General features: G+C 40.4%; 1 long non-coding RNA gene across 1 annotated transcript in view; it reads right to left on the reverse strand.

Moving 5' to 3' along the window:
• LOC137231334 (uncharacterized) overlaps nucleotides 1-22278 on the reverse strand; it is a 260868-nt gene that overhangs the window by 195590 nt on the left and 43000 nt on the right. The window contains exon 2 of the long non-coding RNA XR_010946461.1: nucleotides 8384-8445. This is a non-coding gene — a long non-coding RNA (uncharacterized lncRNA). The remainder of the gene's footprint in view (nucleotides 1-8383; nucleotides 8446-22278) is intronic.

Consider the following 22278-nt stretch of genomic DNA (forward strand, 5'->3'; position numbering starts at 1 on the left):
ACCTTTCTTCAGAAAACTGTCTCCCCATCCCACACGCCCCTTACATAAACATGGTGACCCCAGGAGCAGCCATCATTCAGTGTAGTGGTTTATTGGGTACCTGATCCTTTTTGGGACAACTAGTGCCTTTAACTGATATTATAAATGGATGCAGAATATCCCCAGTGATTGAGCCTGGAAGGTGCAGAACTTAGGAGCACACATTTTCTAACATGTAAAGAAAGCAAACCTACAGCATAAGAAAATACTTGAACCAATTATCAGGGGGAAAAAAAAAAACCTGAAATGAGAAAATGGTGATGTTTCTTGGGCCCCTGTCTCACTTCCTGCAGTGCAGTTCCTCTGTGAGAGTCTGCATTATTTGAATAATTGTCTTCTTTGTTGAAGCTGGTTTAAGTTGGGTTTCTTCCTCTTTCAACAAAAGAGTTCTAGTTACTGTAAGAGCACTCTTCTATTATAAAATTAAAGGAAGAAGAAGAAGAAGGAAGGGGAAAGATGGAGAGGAGGCGGAGAAGCCACAGCTCCTATATTTGGACCAGCTATAAATCAGGCATGGCTGGAAGGCATGAAGATCTAAGATACTTAGTAGACTCATTAGACTTATTAGAGGTCCTAAGAAAAAATCTACAAAGCTGGGGTGTAATCTTGGGGTCTCCGAGGTGTACCTTCATATCCCATGCTCACACAAAAAAAGCACACACTCATATACATTGCTGTGAATTATGTATTTAATTTGACCCTTTTCAAGCACTGACTCTTCTTGAGATAGATACTACTTTTCCTGAGACAGAGTCTAATAGCGTGATTTTGCGAATGGAGAGACTGAGCCTTCAACAGATCAGGCATTATATATACTCCAATTCACAAAATTAGTTGGTGGCAGAACAAGGGCTTAAACTGTCCTTTGAGTCCTCAGCCCAAGTCCTCTCCTGATCCCAGCAGCTCCCAGATATCATTCAAACAGAGACTGGGTGTCTGTCAAGCAGGGGTTGTGGGCAAGGGGATTTCTTCTGGGTATGAGAGATGGAACTGAATGATGGTGCCTCTTCTTCCCAATCTTTGTCTGGAAGAGACACTGGGCCCTTGACTGAATTGAAATCTATAGTGAAATTTAATTCCCTACTTTGGACGGTAATTGGTATTATAGGCAGGAAGCGTAACAATGAAAATCATTTAAACATCCTGTTGTTAAGAATCTTTAGGTCAATCGCAGCACTTTAAAATCAATTTGAGGGTTTGCTGGAAGATACGGAAGAGGAACTACCCTCAACATAATAAGGTTAGATAACCCTAGTCAGGTTAATACCTACCTAAAGCTTGACATCAATCCCTTACATTGATTCTCGCTTACGGTTTAAAAAAAAGAAAGAAAAAAAATGAGGAAGGACACGCATAATACATAATCTTGCTGAAGAATCAAATTAGTATAAATAAGGATTAAGAATAATTGCTGCTGTTATTGGAGAGCACATTGAAGATGAGGTTTCTAAGATATCTGCTGACAACGAGGACAGGCTTGGACAGATTCAGAATTCAGAGACGGGAGAGATTAATTGTGTTGCAGAAGTACACCTGTGATAGGGAAACCAGCTTGCACAGAGCAAGATGGGGGTCAGTCTTATCCCCCCCAGGGAGGAGCTGCTTCCTTATCAGTGTTGGGAGGACAGCCACCACCCAGTGCTTGACACTGCACTATGCATGGCAGGGGACGCAAAGGAGATGAGTTTCCAAAGCTTCCAGAGATGGCGTGATAACAAGGAGGATGCTGAACTTGAAGTCAAAATCCTATCTTTTCATCCTTCCTCCTGCAGTTATAAGCTCTGAGTCTTCTGTATTTACCTCTCTAAATCTCAATTTCCTTATCTGTCCCAAGGACTAATGATGCCTTGTCCCAGAGCTGTTGGGAAGAGTAAGAACGTCTTGTGGGTGATGTTTCCACCAAAGGGTACATGAGAATTCATTTGTTGGCTGAGGATAAGTGAATTGCTCAGAGCCAGATAACTAGTAAGTAGAGGAGCCAGGTTTCAATCCTGGCTTATCCTGATACTGGAGCCCAAGTCCCCTATACACCAGGCATACTTCACGGCCTTGGCAATTACATAAATAAGCCAAAGGCTCCAAATACAGTGTACATCATGGGCACTTCTGCTACCTTCTCATACCCACAAGTGTACGTGCAGGCAACTCGAGTTTTCCAGCTACAGATACGATGGGATTAACCAAGTGAGTAGAATTTACTGAGTTGATTAAATTTTAGCCCCAAAGCAATAAAACCAATGAGTTTTCAATGAGAATGTCATAGGTAAGTGGATGGCATTCAGCCAGCTGTTGTAAATACTCCCAAATATCTTGGACCCAGTATGAAACTATAAGCCATGTGGGGACAGGCACCACACTTGTTTTGCTTGCCTCTGTAGCCCCTATACCCAGCCCTGGTGGTCCTCAGTAAAAACTTGCTGAATGAATGAATAAATGAAAAAAAGCAATGAACAAATATTCCTTTAAGATTTTATCAAAACCCTGGGTTGATTATGACAGAGCTACTTAATCTGTCTTTTCTTAAAGATAAGAACTCTGAGAACTGTAGAGGTGATTGGATTTGTTCATGGAAACGTCAGAGCAGTGCCAAAACTGCAGTCCTCTGACCCTGAGCTGGGAATGTTTAAGTCCATGTGGACATTTGTTGGCTTACAGGAGGGGGGAGACAATGGGAGGGGCTGTTTCGGGGGGAAGCCATCAGAGAGCTGCAGAGGCCACCTTTGAATATTCCTGGTTCAGTTTTGATACTGTCCTTGTTGATTCTGATTGACAGAAATAGAAACTGTGTTGGATCTTTTTGGAGTCCTCTAAGTCTTTTTTAAGTCTCTTCTGACTGACACGCTACAGAAATGCTGTGATCAGTATGTGAAAGATGTGCTCAACAAAGGTCAGCTAAGTCTAACAAATAACTGGATTTAAGGTTTGTTTGTTTGTTTGTTTTTGCATTTCTGGTTAGGCTGAGGCAGTTCTACTAAGACGTGGGTTTTTGCAAATATACAAACCAACTCTCAAATCTGCTTCAGGATTTTTGGTAGGAATAGCAATGGCATGCCCATGAATTCTTTCAAATGTTTATTTGTTCATTCCCACATTCTTTCAAACATCAATTACTCACTCATGCAGAAGTTCATCCATTCAAGTATTAACACACTCTTCCATTCATTATTGCAAATGTTTGTTCGGTGACTTGTAAATGTTCAAAACACTGACCTAGCCGTTCCAGTTTGTCTAAAATGAAATGCTTTATAACATATCTCCCAAAGCCTATTAGAGACCCTGAATGTACATTAAATGCTACATATCCAAAGGAGCATCTTTCCGTCTCAAACTCACGTCTTTTCCTATGCTCCTTATTTCCGTGATTGACACTCCCATCTACTTAACCCTGTGTAACAACATGAAAACCTTGGAGTTGTTTATGTTTGATTTTCTTCCACTCTTCAGTCAATTAATTTAAAAATTCTGCTGATTCTACCATGAAATTACTTTCTAAACTCATTTCAAATACCACTTCTCCCCTTATACTTCTCTACCCCAGCCCCGTCTTCCCACATTGACGTGATCTTCTCATGTAATAAAATAAATCTTATTTGTGATGGAACGGGGGGAAGAGATGTGGTAGAGAGTGGAAGAGTAAGAACAATTGAAAAGGAAAATGGAAGTCTGATGGTGGTACTTCTCTATTTAAAACAATTCAGAGTTTTCCCATGGTTCTTAAGATTAATTCCTTAGCATGGCTGGCAGTGTGCCTTAACTAACATTTCTGCCCTCACCTCTACTTCTTTTTCTGTTCATTGCTCTTCTCCTTTTGTAAATTCTCTAAACATGCGATGTAGTTGTGTGCCTTTGTGGCTTCACTGATGTGGTCAGTCTTTCTGTAATGTCCATTATTGATCTTTAGGTTGCATTGAATAAATATTTCAAGTTCCAACTTTAAAAAAGTATAAATTCTGTGGGGATTTGTCAGATCCCTCTGAGTCTATTTAATCTCTCCCTCCTTCCCCTCACTACTCCATAATCATGCCTCTGTTGGAGAACGTAACTTACGGTAACATATTCTGACCCCTTACAAAACTCTGAACTAATGGAAGGGGAGGTCACATCACCTTATCAAAATCACATCACCTCCAAGAAGGAGGATCTCTAGTTCCTAGCACAGTGCCTGGCCAAACAGAAAATGCTCCGTAAAGCTTTCCTGAATAAATGACTAACTTCATGGGAACTCAGATTTAGGGGGATAAAACTACTATACATGCTAAATAACAGCCGATTCGGATTTGGGCTTGTAGGTACTGGGCATTTTACAAGTTTCAACTAATTTAATCTTTGCTACCCCTATGAAATATTACCATCCCATCTTACAACAAACGGAACTGAGGCACAGATAAATCAAATGCATTTAAACACACTGCTTTTAAATTGCAAAGTAGGGACTGAAACCCATGGTATGCACTCCGAACCATTCTAATGCACTGCTTTTCTACCAGTGGAGCCCCAGAGATGTGGGCAAAGCCTGTGTGACTGTGGGCAGGCTATTTTATCTTACCAAAATCTAGTTTTTGCACTGGTGATGTAAAAATACCAATACGTAATTTGCAAGGTTGCAGCAATAACTCAAATCAATAATGGACATGAAGCGTCCATCACTTTCCCTGGTGTATCGTACGGCATTAACAGAGAAGTCGACTTATGGGCTAGATTTACACTTGCCTTGAGAACTTAAACTAAGGCAGCCTAGAGTTGATAGTCTCATGGAGTTTCTACAATCCATCCCATTTTCTTTCAACGCAAGTCAACGGAGACGACAATGTTTTTCTCCATAAGAATTCTGCAGAAGAATAAGATGAGTCATCACGCTCTGGCTGGACCTCAGTGTTTGAGGTCTGTGCCACCCTCCAGGCCAACTCCTGTTCATGTATATTAAGTTGCTTCCTGCACTGGGAAACATAACTGCTCCTGGGGAATGAACTAGCAGTGCATTTCTGCTTCCTTTGAGAGAGAGAAAAATAAGCCAAAATTATCCAGATGGGCATGTGGAAGAGTGAATGAGAGGAAAGTGTTCAATCTATTCCTTATTGAGAACTATTAATAATGCCTTGCTGAGTGCAAACTCTTCCTTCCAACCCAGGGTCGATGCAATTATTTTAGCTTAGAGATGAAAGAATCAAGGATCCAAGAAATGACATATTGGCAGAAATTAGTTAGCAAAAGGCCCCAACTCAACACAAAGGTCTCCATGTCTTAGTCCAAGGGTTCCTTTTACTGCACTCCATGGCCATTCCAGGTTCAAGATGGTAGATGTCAAATAAATGTTATTAGAACAGCTGTCACCAAAATTACTCTGAGGATTAAATTATCTTGGGTAAATATATCTTGATTAAAAAAATAACAAAAACTTAGAGAAGGGTCTGTGGGGAAACATGAACCAAGATGAAACTTGCAGAGAGCCAATAAGAAACATACTTGCTTCCACTCATTCCTCTTGGTGTTTGTCATTTGTTTATTTTAGCCATTGCATGGGAAAAGACAAGTTAGTATTTGATACGATCACAAGTAGACTGATGGCTATAAAGGTGTAAACCTGAATATGACTGATTTCAATGATTTTGCAAATTTATCTTCCTTCATCAATAAAATCTACTGAGACTTTTATGGTTTATTTTTTTAACAGAGGAAAACAACTCAAACTACCCCAAAGTCTCCGGTAAAGCAGAACGCAGCCAGGTGGCCCTGGTGAAATAAAGACAAGAAGGAGAGATAAGTCTGCCTGGCTTAGACTGAGTGACTCCCAAAGAGATCTGTTGATGTTCTCACTGACAGTGAAGGCCATGAGCTTTCCTTAACTTAATTTCACTTCCTGCTGTTTATGCTAGAGTGGAATTACAGTGTAAATTCCTATTTTCATTATGATCTTGGTCATAAAGAGTCACTCAGCCCAGAACTCCCAACCATAAGTAGTGTTTTATAAGCAATCACGGATCTAGTGTCAAGAGATGTGGGCTTGAATCCTACCTCTGCCACCCAGTGTGAATGTAGACGATTCACTTCATCTCTACAAGCCTCAGTTTTATATCGGTAATAATTTGGGTGTTTCAGCAAGAATTCAGATGTCTGTATATGTGAAAGACTGGAGTTATGAGTCTTCTAGGAGTTTGTTTCATTAGCTGATTAGCAGAAAGGTTTCCATCTACCCCATATGCACCCTTTTAGGATACAGAAAGGGCAGGAGAAAGAGTATTAAAGAGTAGTAGGTCTGCTACTCAGTTTTGACTTCTGGTGGTAGAGATCCACATTTGTGTTTTGTCAAGCCCTCCCTGTGATTCTGATACAGGCTCAAGTGTAAGAACCATGGTCCTAGAAGCAAGCTGAGATGAAGGAGATAGTTCGTGCTGTCTCTGAGTCTGGTTTCCTTGCCCACTCCCTTGGCATCATGCCTAAAGCCGAGTATACAGGGTTGTAGGCAGAGCCTGGAGAGTGCTTACTGCAGTGTTTCTCATCTACTGTTCTGTCTGTGAACCTAAAGAATGTTATTCCTCCCTTTAGTGTTTTGTAAGTATGCTTAAATTGTGCCACAAAGCAAATCAATGCAATAATCCATTACACTGCTTTGGTTCCTGACTACGCATGATCACCTGAAGATTCTTACATGCCCATCCTAGGGAACCTTAACTTTCTCCCCATGCTCAACTCTGAAACGTACATGTATATTCTACACACACTGTTATGTGCCCATATATTCTGTCTCATTTCATAGTCACCACCACCTCTCAAGGTGCTAGAACCTGCTGGCCTGGCTCCATCCCAAGGGATTATCTAGACACTGGCAGGCTTTCGAATCTTTTCTAAAAGCAATGCAACTCCAGCCTGCCTGGGTGAATTTTAGGAGCATACTCTTCACCTGCAAGCGTGGTTTGACGATACCTACTTTCTAAGGGTCAGAGCACACAGGAGCTCATAGAACTATTTTCTGCACATTTGTTCAGGTAGGTCATGTACTTTGTTATCACGAGTACTTCCAAATACACTTGGGCTATTACTTTCATATGCCATATATAGCAGTACACTGGTGGCAAATCTAGTCTCACCTGACTGCATTTTTTTTCTGAATGGAAGTTGCTGTTAAGAGTCCAAAGGTCCAAAACCAACCTAAAGCAAACCGAAAGTAAGGCCCAAACTTGACATTCATGCAACCTAAATAAGAAGCAACTCTTCGAATACAAAATCATGTAATTATACCAGTATCCCAGAGGACTGATGCCAGGTTTGGCATTTCAGAAAGGGAATGTGTGGAAAGAAAAAAAAAAACTTACGTTATGAATGATCAATTTATACTGCTTATTGTTTCTGTATATTGTATGCCATACCATAGCACTATTTGCAAGTAATATTTTACAGTCAAAACGCACATCACCAAATGGAAGCAGTTTTGCCCGAGTCATTCAGTGCGGTCAGTCGGTCACTGAGAGGAGTGATGGCCACGCTTGGCCATGTTTTCCCAGCACCCAGATCTGTGAGGTAGGTGCCCTCACCATCCACCCCGTTTTACAGACGAGGACATCGGACACAAAGAAAATTAACTTCCGCAACACTACAGATCACTAAGTGGAGTGTGTTGGTAGCTCCAGGACTCCCAAGAAAATGGGATTTAGAATTAGTTTTCTATCCTATGATTGATACACAACTCTGGGATGAGTTCAGGGAACCCATCCTCTACGCATCCCTCCAGTGCCTGCTTTGTTCACATGAGACGTACAACTGAGCTTTATTCTTGATCTGCTTTTGCTCTAATTCCTTTCTTCAGGATCACAGTCCTTCATTTAAACTTACCCTACTTCCCTGGAGTTTACAGTCTCCAGTCCTCAACTTCAAACTGGCAGCTGAAGATCAGATGCTGCCACTTAAAGCACTGCTATTAAAAAAAAAAATGGCCTCCACCTTAGATCAGACATCCTTGGATGTCAAAGCTTGTCCAGACCAAACACAAGTTGTTAAATCTCTCTGGATATAGACTGGTGTCCTTTAACCTGTGCCCACCAAGTCAAGCATGGCCCCTTTCCCCATGACTGAGCATGTCACAGGCTTCTCTCTGAAGCCTGGCCAAGATCCAGCTCAAATAGCATAATTTTCAGTGACCAGTGCTGTTGTCCAAAGAAAGAGATTTCATTTTCCTCTCTTGACATTTTCCCTTTTAAAATACCGGAATACAACACAATCGGAAAGTTCTTCAGTACTTTGTGGGAAGCCAACTATAGTATGTTCTAACGAAGGGTATAAAAAAATTAAAATTAAAAAATGACCAAAAATTCAGATCCCAAGGAACTGTCACTTGCAATATTGCTCTTACCTTTAATGGAAGAAAAGTTCAAGTGCTCCAACCATCGCCTCACTCCCTCAGAAAAGCAGCTTCTGCCAAGAGATGTATAATGGCTGTTACTTATTTGCCTCTAAGGACTGAGTTTCAGGGCAATCAGAAGCATTTTTAATCATTGGTTTATTTCTTCCTACTACCAGTTTCAAAACTAAATCCAGTGTTTCATGAAATGCTGGGCAGAATGGTGTATGTATTCCCATGGATGTTAAGAGATCTTGGTCTTCCTGCTGGGCTCCAAACTCAGTGTCACTTGCTTATTTGGGGAGTTAAAATTAAACAGACAAACAGGGACATGATTGTAAGATCGTTTTATGCCATACTATGAAGTCTCATGTTTAGCCTGTATATGATTATCAGATTTACTGAGAATTTTTAAGCAGTGAAGCATTTATTTTTATTGAAGTATATTTGATTACAATATTATATTAGTTTCAGGTATACAACATGATGACAATATTTTTATAGACTGTACTCCATTTAAAGTTATTACAAAATAATGGCTATGTTTCTCTGATGCACAGTATATCCTTGTTACTTACTAAGTTGTTAAAGAAAAACCCAAATGAACATTTTGGCCAACCCAATATTTTATACATAGTAGTTTGTGACTCTTAATCTCATACCCTTATCTTGTGCCACCCCCCTTCCCTCTCCTCACTAGTAACCATTACTTTGTTCTCTATATCTGTGAGTCTATTTCTGTTTTGTTAGCCACTATATAAAACCGTATGGAGGTTCCTTAAAAAACTAAAAATAGAACTACCATATGATCAGGAAATTCTACTCCTGCGTATATATCTGAAGAAAATGAAAACACTAATTCAAAAAGATACATGCACCCCAATGTTCATAGCAGCATTATTTACCATAGCCAAGATATGGAAACAACCTAAGTGTCCACCAACAGATGAATGGATAAAGAAGATGTGATACACACACACACACACACACACACATATATATACACATATATCACATATATACTTGTACATATATATATATGTAAAGGAATATTACTCAACCATAAAAAAGAATAAAATAATGCCATTTACAACAATGTGGATGGACCTAGAGAGTATTATGCTTAGTGAAATAAGTCAGATAGGGAAAGACACATACACTATGCTATCACTTATAAGCAGTGAAGCATTTTTGAAGAAATATGCTGAGAACTGTGTGGGACCGGGTGTAGGGACCCTAAGTGGAGGAAGGAAGGCCAGTTAGAAAGCTGGCAAATATTCCAGGCTCAAGAGGATGAGGTTTAAACTATAATGATGGGTGTAAGGGAGGCACTGAGCAATGTATCAAACTGAGTGTTCAGTAAATATTTGTGGAAAGAAGGGAAGGAAGGAGGGAGGGACGGAGGGAGGGAAGAAGGGAAGGAAGGAAGAAGGAAGGAAGGGAGGAAGGAAAAGAAAAAAGAACAGGGAGCTGAACTGGCTGAAACCCCTTGAAATTCTCCCAGGTGGTACATAATCTTTATAACTGCATACAATATTTAAAAATCACATTCTATAACAGCAGTCCTCAATGAAGTGTCACATTAGACTCCTTTGAGTAACCTAAAAAATCTTGATGCTGTGACTATATTCCAAACCAATTAAATCAGAACCTCTAGGGGTAGACCCCGGGCCTCAGTATTTTTTAAACGCTCCCCAGTGATTGTAATGTGTAGCCAGGGCTGAGAATCGGTGCTCTGTAGACTGTCTGCCTCCGGAAACCATCTCTGCCTAATAATCGGTTGCCATGGAAATGTATCCACCAGTTAGGCGAGGGCTGTCCAACCTCCAGGTTACTTTCAATCTAAAAATAACGGATACTTTTCTATCACTGGGATAATAAAACCCTGTTATGAGCCACAGCCAAATATTTTCCTCTTTTCCTCTATATGGTCCCATTCAAATCTACTCGCGGGACCTAAGTCAGGCTCTGGTTCTACCTATACACTAAAGAGCAGCAGAAAAGTCACTGGACATTTGCTTCTCACTTGCTGGGTAGAACCACCTCTAAGGTTAACTCCCATATTACATGGGGGTGATGTGGACAATAGGTTTATAAAGCTTCTGTTTGTGTATTGTCTCTGCCAATTTATTAGCTGGTACAACATTGGGCAAATCATTTAACCTGCTATCAATTCAGCTTCCTTATCTGTATAATAGGGATATTCATACCTCAATCAAAATTTGTTTTCGAAGATAGAATGAGACAACACATATTACTTTGTAAATTCCAATTACTATGTAATATGATATCTATAATAATAGTAATAGATGTTTCTTCTCTCTGTTGATATCAATAAAGATGATACAGAATTTTAAGATTGAAGGTAATTTTTGCAATATCTTTCTTTCATTCTACCAGGTTTCTAAATATCAACATCCAATGTGAACTCCCTTGTCTCTCAAATCACAGTGTTTAACAATAATCTGGGTTGCCAAAATCCATGACATGTTACATATTTCTAGAGGTTGAAGGGAATTTTCAACCTGAGTCTTGCTAGGGAGTAAATGTCCTGATAATATGGTCAACTCAAACAAAGATACACCTTATTAAAAATTGTACGGTCTATCCACTGGGGTGTGGTGACTGAAATGGCTGGACTCCTCACGTTCTCATAGAGAGCATAAGCACATCATGAAATCACTGTCACTCACTAAACACCGCCTGCGACTGACAAGTGCACCTCAGTGTTGTTACAGATGCTCTGTTACCTAAAAGGCAAACTTGAAGGGAGAAAAAAAGAGCAAAACAATTCATTTTCAATCTAATTAAAGTCATTACAAATAGCCTCCCGGTGCTTAACCTTTTTTCCTCCAAAATCCCAATCTTTGAGCTAAATGCTCAGATCTGGAGCTTCATTGGGGTTTTTCTTAATTGCCTTTCCATTGCTAATGGGATTCACTTCATTATTACCTCTGCCGAAAGCTGCCTCCGACTTGCAGCCCCCATGCTGAGTCATTTACATACCTATTTAGAATGCTAAATGATGAAGTCAGGCCACCTTAAAGCTTAGGTAGCTAAATTGGACTGTGGCTACACCTGCTGGGAAGCATTGACTTAGGCTATATTTTCTTACGTATCTATAAATTGTCTCCAAACTCCTCTCTCTCTCCCCATTCATCCCCTTTCTCTTCCTTCCTTCCTTCCTTCTTTCCTTCCTTCCTTCCTTCCCTCCCTCCCTTCCTTTCTTTCTGTGATTCTTTCTCCCTCTTCATCCCCTTTCCTTACTCTGTTGCTTCCCATGCCCATCCTCACAATATCCTCCCAGAACCATCTTACTATTTCAACCACATCTATGACCACATCACTGCTATCTTTTTTTTTTTTTTTTTTTTTTTTTTTTGTGGTACGCGGGCCTCTTACTGCTGTGGCCTCTTCCGTTGCAGAGCACAGGCTCCGGACGCGCAGGCTCAGCGGCCACGGCTCACGGGCCCAGCCGCTCCGCGGCACGTGGGATCCTCCCGGACCGGGTCACGAACCCGTGTCCCTTGCATCGGCAGGCGGACTCTCAACCACTGCGCCACCGGGGAAGCCCTCTACTATCTTTTTTTGAACAGCTACTTTGCCATCTATCTTTAGTTAACCTTAACAAAAGTCTGTGAACTCAGTTTCATGATTCCAGTTTAAAGGGGAGCCAAGAGAGAAAATAGGATGATGAAGAAGACCCAGTTTACATATGAGCAAGATAGGGTTTGAACCCAGCCCTTACCTTCTGGGAAGAAATCAATAAGACCACAGAAATGGTGTCTTATCGTAGAAAGGGAGCAACCCAGAGAGGGGCACCGTGTGTCCAGGGCCTCTCAGTGAGTCCCTAGAGGAGGAACAGTAGGAAGTCAGACCTACCAACTCCCAATGTCTTGTTCTTTCTATCCAATCTCACAAAATCTCCTCGGGCAGCACATTAAGTAAGAATTAGTGTGGTCTAGTCAAACAGGATGTTAGCAGGGGTAGGAGTAGTTCAAGGGTGGGGTCAGATTCTTACCTAGTGCCAGAAAGAGAGCAGTCAGTGCCAGGTGGGGCTGTAGTAATTTTTTTTTTTTGGTTTGTTGGTTTGTTGGCATGAGGCTCTGGGATGGTTGGGCTAATGAATCCTATTTTCTTTGTGCATGTGAATACAGAGATGCTGGAGTGGGAGCTATGAGGAGAAGGTGGAGACAGTTTTGGGAAGCTGGAGATTCCTGCCCACTTTAGGCAGTTTCTGATCCCATGTCTACCAAAGCTTGACAGGTTGTGTATGTGTGGTGCGTATGTGGTGTGTGTGTGTGTATGTCTGTGTGTGTACTGTATGTGGTGTGTGTGTATGTCTGTGTGTGTACTAGAATTAGAGACATACAGAGAGATGTGTATTAACATAGCCTCTGGCCTTCAAAGAGTTTACAACTCAACCAGAGAAATCATGCTAACACTGAAATAATGAACCAGATACCGTTTAAAACTTTAAAAATGCAATAGAAGAGAAAGACTAAGTCAATTATGGTCCAGCTCCTTGAACAAATTTTATGAAGACTTTAGAAATGGTGAGCACGCAAATATTTACTGGATGCCTATTGTATGCAAGACTCTCCTTGCTACTGGTTAAATAATATTAAACAGGATATGGCGTTGCCTTGCTAGTAATTATAATCAAGTATGAAATGTGTTATCTTGAGGTGAACACTGGAAGCAGTGAGAACATAGAGAGGAAACTAACCCATTCTCACATCCTTGATAAAGTAACATCTAATCTGAAGCCTGGAGGATAAATCAGAATTAGGGAGGAATAATGGTTATTGTCTCTTGGGCTCAGATGGCATTTCCTGTCCATTCTCTGTGCATCTCTGACCTGCGGCTCTGGCCCTACCAGATGACATCTGCAGAATATAGCACTGGTGCTTCCTTGCCCTTCAGTTTCTGCTTAGGGTTTAGCCAGTAGGAAATACTGATAGGAAATAAGAGGCCTGATGGAAAGAGAAATGGGGTGTTTCTACCCGGCTCCCTCCCTGCTCTGATACCACATCTCAATCAGTTTCATCTCTCCATGACTACAGCACTTTCCAGGTGGCTCCTTCTCTGGGGTTCTAGGTTCCTGTCCTCAGCTGTCCCCAGACTACTTGGCCCTACGAGGAATAAGAACTTCCCAACTTACTAGTTTCTGAGCATCTCATTATTTATTTCCTCACCATCCTTTTCTTGTTCCCTTAAACCTGCCTAACATTCAGTAAGTAGTTCTTATATTAAAAGCCTCTTCATTTGAACAATTACAGGTGGATTCTGTTTCCTGCCTGTAAGCCAGCTGATACAGCAGGTGAAGGCAGAGTGAGAGGTGGGTTGGGAAGTGGGTAATGTCCAATAACCATGTGTTGTTCAATATGGATGGAGTAGAGTGTTACATTGGGGTAGAGAGAGGTGAGACTAAAGAGGGAAACTGAACATAAAGGGCTTTGCATGTTGTACTAGAGAATTTCTATATGACAATATAGAAGAATGTTTATAATATATTAAGTAACAATAAAAAAGAATTTTGAAATATGTATGTGTACATTATAATTTTAACTGTGTTATACTTGGGAAAAATGATATAATTAAATATATAAAATGACAACGGGGCTGTCTTATGGGATTTACAATATAGGGGATTTTTTTGTTTACCTAGTGAACTTTCTGAAATGGATCAGACTGATTTTATGAATTTTAAAATATACTTTTTAAGAGCAAATATCCTGAAGAACTTGTCATCTGGAATTCCCTTAAGCACACTGGATAAAATGCACATTCATGATTAGTTTTAAGCCTCCCTCGCAGAATTTGCAATTCTGTGCAAATGGGCAGCGAGCACCTAACCTGTCAAAATGGTCAAAACCTTCATTTAAATACCATCTTCAGCTGATGACAAAAGAGGATGTTGAGAGTGGGGTTTGAGACGTCCAAGCGGAAGAAGGCAATTGACATGGAGATGAAAAAGCAAATGTTTGGTAAATAAATGTTTGCTGGATCATGCAAAGACAACGGGACACACAGAGACTCTGGTCTCTAAGAGTTTCCCCCACCACACCCAGCCCATACTCCTTGAATATATCTCTAGTGATAGCTCTATTCTTTTAACAGGTCCTCTACACTCTAAATTCTTCAGGCAGTCAGGATGAAGGTCAAAGTTTCTTCCTGAGTTTTTTGGGCCTCGATTGTCTTTGGCTCGAAATAATCTTCATGCCAAAGAGACATTTTGAAGTGGCGAGTTTTACTCCCCTGCAGTAATCTCCATGAGCTCGGTTTATGTAAATCTGTCTCTGAAAGAATGGTCCACCTTCACAGACAACGAACTTAGCTAGGCGTCTCCTGGAATCTCCCTCCACATGGCCCTAGTTTGGGGCTTTACTGCTGAGCTATGAATTTTCAATGGGATTATTCCTGGAACTTGGACTGGTCAAGGGGACAGCACATCTGTGAGTAAGGATGGTTGTAGGCATCAACTTATTTCTTAAGCAGGGTATGAAATGTCAGCACAGATGGCATCTTCTAGCTCTTAGAAAAACATTTCCTGAAAAGGGAAAATCTGGAGAACCGCTTCCAAAGTTGTAGATGTCTATAAGAGGCAGAGACTAAGAACTCAAACAGCTCCCAAACTTTAGGACCTTAGATCCTGGCCCTGTGCGGTAGCAGCCTGGATTAATGGTACAGAAGAGAGGAAAAAAGCCTGTGATGACAGCAGCAGGCTGCTGGGAGCTACCCTACCATCTGTCTTCCATTGGATTCTCCAGTCCCTCTGCCTAGGCTTTTCCTGTGGAGCCAAATCTAGCTAGAGCACAAAGGGAGCCCCTAATAGCCAGTGAGCCACTTGCAGAAAGGACAAAGCACATTGATAACGTGGCCCAAGGGCACCGCCAATAATACCACTGTGGCAATCAAACTCTGCAGGAAGAAGTTATGTTTCTTAGCGAAGAGCATTTGGACTACAAGTTCTGAGAAACAGTATGACTCAGCAAGGCCCATGAGTCAGGCTTATTGGGGTTCAACAGCTTTGCCCCTAACTCTCTGTGTGAAATTGGACATGTTTTTCCACCTGTCTGTCTTAATTTCATCATCTATAAAGGTAGATTAAATGAAATCTAACTGTTCATTTGATTGCTAGATGACTAAAAAAGCATAAACACCTGTATTATACAAATGTAAGCTACACATGCTGCTTCCTTTTAAAATTCTTCTACTCAATCCATTCTCATTTCTTACATGAGAAAATCCGTGCCCAGTGGGGAGAATGATTTTACCAATGTCACACAGCTGTTTTTCGGTAAAAAGTGGTACACCAGAAAGCGCACTGAATCAAGATGAAAGGGGTTTAAATCCCAAGTTTACTTTCCAACGTGATGTGGGGAAAGTTACGTAAATTCTCTAAGCCTCGGTTTCCTCATGGATATAAGGGGGTAGTAATACTGCTCTGGCTAGTCTCTGGTATGCATTTACTTTATGTTCCACTAAGAAAGAAAAATGTTCTAGCTAAGGAGCTTGATAGAAGACCCCCACATAAATCTGGGATACTAAAGGACTATGCCCTCCAGGTAAGTGAGATAATGAGACAACCAGGAAGCGTGCATGCCTCAGTCTTGGTGGCGGAGTGGGCATCTTTCTTAAGAATTGAAACCACAAGTGCTCAGGCCATATTGCCTTCTGGATTCGCACTGTAAACCCTGTGTATAACCTCTCATCCCCAACAAAAAGCAAAAAACTCTTGAGCAGAAAATTTAAAGTGGGCTTATATTGACAGTGCCCCCCATGGGACTAGTGGAAGCTGATGTCTCTAGAAAATCTTTAATAGCAGCCCACAGAGATTTTAAGATATTTTAAGATCCATTCCAAATTCAAAGATGTGAAAGTATGAAAAGACATGCATCTTAGTATGGATGAAACATGGTAAATATGGTAGTGCCTCCCTGATATGATTACTGTAAGGAATAATGATTGCATATATACATATGTGCATACACACACACGTGTATGTTTTCCTGTGTGTATGCATCTTTTTAACTATGTGTGGCTTTGAGTGGGTCTCTGAGGACGACGACATCTGTGGTTCCTAAGATCCTCTTTACTTTGCTTTGATGATTCATCTGAGAATAAGCCATGTGTCTTTACTCACAATCATTTACTTCTGTCAGGTCTCAGGCTCAAATTACGGCATCCTTGGTTGTACTTGAAATGTCCCACAGCAGTTTAATAGCTCACTTTTCTGAAGAGTTAAGAGAAGTCAGTTTCTACTAAATTCCTCTTTATCACCTGCAGTTTCTGTTCTAATCACCTGATATTGTTCATTATCTCCTTTAGCACTGAAATCTATTCCCGGACAAAGGCAGCAAAGGAATCCCAGGAGAAGCCAGTTTTCAATTCCCAGATTCTAATAACAAAGATGGTAACCTTTTGTTGCAACCTTTTGCAACCTTTTGTTTTTATGCCACAGTAAGATCTTTCATGAGGGATTAATTTATTAAAGACCACAGAGGGGCATATCTACATTTCTTATCCATAACTAATTAGGGAGGGACAAAAGGGCTTTCGGTGGGGAGAGAAGTGTGTTGAGGAAAAGGGAAAGATCAGAAAGTCTGCAGAAGGACGGGATGCCCATCCTTTCAACACACCAGTTCTTCCTTACGATGCTATCGACTTTCCAATTCCCTTGCACAAGTGGGTTGGCTGGATGAAGAGAAGCATGTGAAAGCAAGATTAGAGCTTGGAAGGAAGTCACTTTCAGAAGGGATAAGGTCAAAGTCTTTTAACCAGTCACACATGACAAAATATCCAAGTGTTCTTCTGAGAGCAAGGGACCTGGGCAGGATGGAGACTAATGAAGACGTTTAATGGTATAGAAAAACGTATTTATCATCCATTTATTCATCCAACAACAATTTGTTGAGCATAACCTAAGTGCTGTACACTCTGCTAGGCTCAGAGGAGAGGGATAAAGTCTCTTGTTCGGCAACTGTTTTGTCAGGGTACTCTAACAATACACATTAGGAAAGGAAGGAAGACCATCTTCCCCAAGTGAATGAGGATATCCTTCCTTTCTTCCATCCTTCATGTGTTTGTCAGTGCAATAAATATTTGAACTCATGCTATGTGCAAGGCACTATGTTCCACCTGGCGGTCAAGGAAATCTACAATCTAGTAGACACATACACTTTTGTACTCAGGATGTGCTGCAAGGTCTTGTTCATAGCAGGTGTTCAACAAATCTCTGTTAATAATGCTAGCGACAAGGACGATGACGGAGCCCTTAGACTTTATTTCCAATATGTTGCACATTTAAAATAAAATATTTGATGTGAATCACAATTAGCTATTGCCTATTTTAATATAATGACACATTTCAGCAAAAGATTAATCTAAAAAATGTCAGGTGATTCTTTAGTGCATAACTGTTTTTTTCTTAATAAGTTGAATATTAATTTTTTGAAAGGAAAACAATCTGAGTGTTTTGAAGAAGTCCTGACACCAGATTGGCAAAGAAATTATATATTAATTTAGATACTGCTTAATAAAAATATGATTTCACAAAGTGCAACTTCACTTTATATTCCTCCTGAAAGCTTCTTTATGAAGGATCTGGGAGACTGAGCTTATGGAAGAAACACGAAAGTTAAGATTCAAAAGCATAGGTTCAAGGTTGTGACCTCAACTGTTATTTTTGCACGAACGGCCACTTCTTCATCCAGACACAGGAGTTAAGTCCCTGCCTGGGCCACTGTTCGGGGCTGTTGGAAGAACCAAGCGGAGATGATATGCGTGAAATGCATTAAGACCTACGTTAGGATTAGGAGTTTTATTATTGGGCTTCTACAACACTTCAGAGTAGAAAGGGGAGAAAAGAGAACATCTTTTGCTGTCTCAGATTCCTGCTCTAATTGAGGACCACACTGAAAATAATCCATACCTGGACTGGATATGAGGCCACTGTCTGGAAGATCTTGAAGGTAGTTCCATCTTTGAGATTGCTTCTACTAAATGTTAAATATTTTGGGGTGGTTACACTATGTGATGAAAAGACAAGGGACTTGACCTACCTGCCATTGAACCCCAAGTCTTGTGCTTATCAGCTATGGGGCCACGGAAGGACTGCTTAGTCTGAACACAGAATCCTCAGCAAAGAACACAGGTACCTGGAATTATTTCTAGAGCCTACGAGGTACACATAAAAATTATATTTCCAAATCCTCCATGATGTTCAGGCAAGAAAAATAGAAGATCCTTCTCCCTTCCAACTTCTTCAGGAAGGATGAAGTTAGAGGCAAAGACCCTGAAGAATGATGTAACAGAGTGGAAGGAGGTAGACAGAGTGTGTTGTGGCTGTGTAACCTGGGCTAAGCTTCTTCATCTCTATGAAACAGGTAAAGACAGATAATTTAAATCACTTTGTGCTCACTGAATTTGGGGCATACTGCTCTGGACATTTCTGGGAGCTTCCTCAATATCTGCTTTCATCTTCTTCCTTGCTAACAAACCCCTAATTAAGTTCAGGGTGGCAATATGCCCAGCCGAAACCACCGAATCCCCCAGCCTCCTTTGTAGTTGGTGACACTGTTCTTAATGATGTGATAAAAATGAAAGTCACTCCTTGGAGCTTTGGAGAAAACTTTTCAAATGCAGGCAAACTCAGCGGGCATTCACCCTTTGCTCTTGATCTTCTCTTTCTTCTTGTCTGGAACATGGAGGCAATGATGGAGACTAGCAGCCGCAACTCCAGTGAAGCACAAAGCTTACATACCAGCCCTGGCAGGCATCTTGTTGCAGGAGACAATTAAAATTGCCACTTGGCTAAACCACTGTAGTTGGACTTCTGTTACATAAAACTCAATGCATATTGTGAGTGACAGAAGGACTTCATGAAATAATAAAGTTCTTCTGCCACATCTGATACATGTGTGTATATATATATATATATTATAGAATATATTTCGTACCATACCTTTACTAAATATTATGTCCCCTTCCTTTTTCTTGAAAGGATGGAAAACATACGCAAGGACTCAGGACAGAAGCCCTGTTCAGGAGTAAGGAATAATTTGCACCCGTCTTGATTATAAATAGAGTAGTAACCAATTAGGGTGCAAAACCAGGAGATGAAAAGTGGAGGCCTCAACATCAGGAGAGAGGCAGTGGTACGTATTGTGCCCCCAGTTTTAAAAATGAGAAAACTGAGACTTGTTAGAGAACCTTTATCTTTTTCACATGATATCTCTTCTGAGAGTTTCCAGGCACACAGGGAAAAATGTTCACAGCTTTCAAAGGCTGAAGGTCTGGAAGGGTTAGAGGCAGTGTTTTCCAGTCCATGTGTCCTCATGGTTGTGCAGGAGGCCAAGGGCCTGAAGATGATGATGCTAATGTGATCACCTAGGAAATGTACTACACTTGAGCTGGACCACTGGACCCTAGGTTCAAAAACATAGCTCTCTATTTTTTACTAGCTGTTTGATTAAACTTGAGTAAGTTATTTCACCTCTCTGGACCTCATTTTGTTCAAGTAATAAAATAGATGTAATACCTAATTCATAAAGTCCATGTAAAGAGTAAACAAATTAATCTGATTAAAATGCACAGTCTAGTGTTTAGCACATAGTAGGTGTACTCAATAAATCTTAGTATTTATTAACATTATTTTTAGCTTTTACTTTTCAGTCAACTGTAAGAAGTAGAAACAGGTTTACTATCAGAAAAAATATCACCATGTTATAAATATGCAGGAGAGAATCAAAACTGTGTCCACATATTTGTGGAAAAAGAAAGCTGTTGAAAACTAAGCATCTCAGCTGTTTTTGAGTTTTCCCATTAACATTTGTTTGCTCTTTTTGATTCCTTTTGTTTTTTTTTTTTGCTAGCAGACAAGTGGTAGCAGGTGCCAAAGTTTAAGGGAAAATATGGGAGAAAAATTTAAATGTGATTATAAATATCTCTTCATTAACTCTTTTTTTCCATGCAAATTATGTGGCGGTGTAAGAAGAATGTAACTCAGGGAACCAATCATGTTATGCAGATGAGTCCTGTGTTGGCTTCTAGAAGGCTGGGCTGAGGCTGCCCAGCAGAGGCAGATGAAGAGTTTCCCAGTGGGGCCTGAAGCATCAGGTTATGGGTTTTAACAATCTGGGTCAGGCATAGGATAAACACTGGTCCCAGTTTGCCTGGGCCTTTTCCATTTTTAGCATGGAAAGTGGCACATCCTGGGAAACCTCTCAGCACTGAAAAACCAGGATAGGTGGTCACTGCGAGGGAGAATATAGATTCAGCAGCAGGCGAGATACCAAATCTAAGTAATCAGGCAAACCTGCAAGAGACATTTGACTTTCCTCCTCCACCTTCTATCTCGTGCCTTTGCTCACTTTTAAAGGACTAGCCACAGTCACTAGACAGTCAAACCCACGCAGTCAGACAGAGAAAAATGACAAAAGGGCAGTGATTGTCTTCTGCGGACTCTTACTCCCTCTCCCTCATTTCTTTGTTCATATTCAAAGTGTATTTCTGGGGCTATTTTTCCCTCTGCAAGCAGAGCAGCGAAGCTGTACTAGTGGCAACGGTGGCAGCAGGGCAGGGCAATCCTGGAACAAAGACTTAATGGACATGGTACCCAGTGTGTCAAGTTCCAAGTAGGTATAGTGCATTCAAAGTGACTGTCTACATGGATCCAGTAAATGAGATAACACAGAAACCTCATTCATTCTAGAAAATGCAATCTGGTGTATTAGAGACAGCCTAGAAAGCAGAATATTTTAATAGCCACATTTTTGAGCACTTAGGATGTGCCATGCAATTATATGTGTTCTCGTGTAATCTTTTAACACTTCTGCGAGGTAGTACAGACCCGAAAGACTGAGGCTCAGTGACAAGTTTGTGGATGGAGAAAGTGATTTTCAGTTTGACCTGTGCTAAAAACTAGGCAGATCTCCTTGGATGTGTCTTTCTGCCACAGTGAAAATATACCTCTTTATATTTGTCCGTCCAATGGGTCCTCCTGATTTCCCAGGGTAAGTTTCAAGATTAGCTAAGAGAATAAACATGAAATTACTCTGTAAGATGCTATTTAGATATAATCACACCTCCCCCTATACCTACACACACACAAACACACAGGCACATACACCCTAATACACCTAGTAACTTTAGGAAATTTATTTATTTAATATTTCTGACAACTGCTAACCAAGAGAAGATCTGGGAGTGGGGACCCTGGCTTTAGCCTTTGTTGGGAGTCCTGCCACTCCCTCTTCAAGCCACACAAAAGAAATGAGATGTTAATACAAAGTGCTGTCCTTTCAAATGCAGCTTCCTCTATGTTCTTCCTAATTAGAAATTCCATACTCCATCCTGGCTCTGTGCTGTGGTTTTACATCTGTACATCTCAATTTTTGACTGTTTGCCTATCTATTGGAAATATAGACACAACTAAAATACTCATGCTTAGAATACTGATGACATTCCAAGTATCTGTGAATGTTAACTAGGATGTGTTATCTACAAAAGAGAAATGGTTAAAATTATAATTTGTTTCTTGTTGTCTTGTGGGATTTTGATTCTGTAGTGATACTCTTTTTTTTTATAAACAGCTTCTTTTATACTTGATAATAGCTCATTTCTGTCATATATGATGAGGGCTTTGTATATCAGAGCAAGCCAAAGGCTGGAAACTTCTAGGCAATTTGGCATTTGAAGAAAGATTTCAATTCTTGATTTTAAAAGTTTGCATTTAAAGCAAACTGAAATGCTATTTGATATAGTCCTACACCAGCAAGTATTCTATTTGTGTCTGGTTCAAAAGAAAAAAAAAAACAAATTTGCAAAGTTCTAATTTATTTACATTAAAAAACAAACAAAAATTTTTAAAATCTACTTGCTTTGAAAAAGGCCATCTGAAG

This window comes from Pseudorca crassidens, chromosome 9 (genome assembly GCF_039906515.1).
Source record: "Pseudorca crassidens isolate mPseCra1 chromosome 9, mPseCra1.hap1, whole genome shotgun sequence".
Classification (NCBI taxonomy): Eukaryota; Metazoa; Chordata; class Mammalia; order Artiodactyla; family Delphinidae; genus Pseudorca; species Pseudorca crassidens.